The sequence below is a fragment of the Asparagus officinalis genome, chromosome 1 (assembly GCF_001876935.1).
Source record: "Asparagus officinalis chromosome 1, Aspof.V1, whole genome shotgun sequence".
Taxonomy (NCBI): Eukaryota; Viridiplantae; Streptophyta; class Magnoliopsida; order Asparagales; family Asparagaceae; genus Asparagus; species Asparagus officinalis.
The window spans coordinates 93,319,526-93,321,473 of NC_033794.1; positions in this window are offsets into that span (position 1 = coordinate 93,319,526).

Consider the following 1,948-nt stretch of genomic DNA (forward strand, 5'->3'; position numbering starts at 1 on the left):
ATTGACGAGTTGAGTGAAAGGCGAACTTCCGCCATCCTGATCGATCTTAACTCGTGCTGGCGAGCCGACCGTAAGGCGAACCTAGAATCAAGCGTATCCGATGTCTATGCGATTTAGGCCCGTGCCAGAGAACCAAGCGTGCGAGCTCTTCTCGCAGGCGAATTTCCTGTAAGCCTATAGAGGTATTTTTTACCGTCTACAGTGATTGGACATGCATTCAAATTTCAGTCCTCGTGTTGGACTATAATCCATTTCAAGTCCTCGTGTTGGACTATAACCCTTTAGAGTCCTCGTGTTGGACTATAATCCATTCTTTTTATACATCATGTTTTAGACTTTTGCTAAACCTTGAGCATGACACGTAATCAAGTTGGGTACAGGATATATTGTATTAGGCTGGGACATGACAGCTGCCTAGGTTGTGTATGACACCTATTGTAGCTTTGTCATGTTTACACTTTATTGGTAGAGATGAGTATGTATTCTTTTCTTTATTTATTTTCTTATGACCAACCTCGGGTTTAATATTTCGGGATCTACAATTTAAGATACAAGGTATATACATGAGGGTTTCCTTGTTTGAATTATTTCGCTCGACGTACCTATGCTCGTGTTGTATTTCCCTAAGTACTAAAACCCATAAATGTTTGTGTAAATGATTTATATTATTATGTATTATCTGTATTTTCATATACAACGAGCCCTATCCCTTGGGGTTGGTTGTGATGTTGCTCGCTAGCGCTTTGATGCTCGTTGTCCCTCCCCCTTTCAGGTAACGAGCCAGGAGCCCGGAGAGTCGCAGGTTGACGGCGATGCACTTTAGCTCCAGCCATATATTTTAGTTATATTTCCTTTGAGCTCCACTGTAAACTTCTGTTTAGACATTTGAGAGTTTTATTCTAGAAGTTGTAAAGGCCGTGTGCCTTATTTTCTCTTGTCAGACATTTTGTATTTGAGACTTGATGAGAACTCCAGGTTATTTATTTTACACATATATTTGTACTCCAACATGTTAGATGGTGAAATATTAATTAAATCTCTATTATTTCATCAGTTGATTCTTATATAACCTTTTACTTGCTTTGTACTACACCTGTTGTTGATTCCACTAGAGAGATAGAAATTGTGATGGTGAAACATGTTATTGCACGGTGTGGTGTATGGCAGGTTTGACATTTCTGGTTTCACCTCGGACTGCAGCCTTGTGTGAACCCAGGGGCGTCACACATACTTATAAAAGTTTTGATGAAGAAAGCTTTGATTTAGGGATGGATCACTTTCAAAGCACCATATGGTTGTATAAGAAACTTGAGTATTTATATGAAGATTATTCCTATTATATGACCGATGGACTTCGAATTGTCTGTACTAACATTAATATGGGCGAAACTTCTTACCACAAAGCAGTCAAAATAGTCATTGATAAATGGATGACTAATCCACCAATTGGCCCAGAAACAATGAAAGCTTATGATATTTTCATAGCAGCAAAGCAATACCAAGAGATAGCAGCAAAGCAATACCATAAGAGTGACTTCAATCAAGAAGAAGAATTCCACTCTTCTAATGATATATCTCTTAACAGTGGTCTAGCAGAAGAAATATCCTATACATAGGACAATTTGTGATATGTCATTAACTTATGATAAATTCCGCATATTATTCATCTTAGATGACTTAAACACCAAGTCAATCAACACTTATCAATGTTTTTAGTTTAAAACAATTAACTTTTATGGCAATTTTATTCACAGCTAAAAGAAGCAACTGTAGAAGACTTGACAGCAGATACGTTTATACACAGTCTGCTACTTAGATTTCCATCCTTGGATACTTAAGCAGGAAGTTTATTTTGTCAAAAGGCTACTCTACCTAGCTCTTGTAGGTTTTGACAAACTTACTCAAGTGGGACCCACTGGTTATGAAGGCATCTTAGCATAGTTTCTCT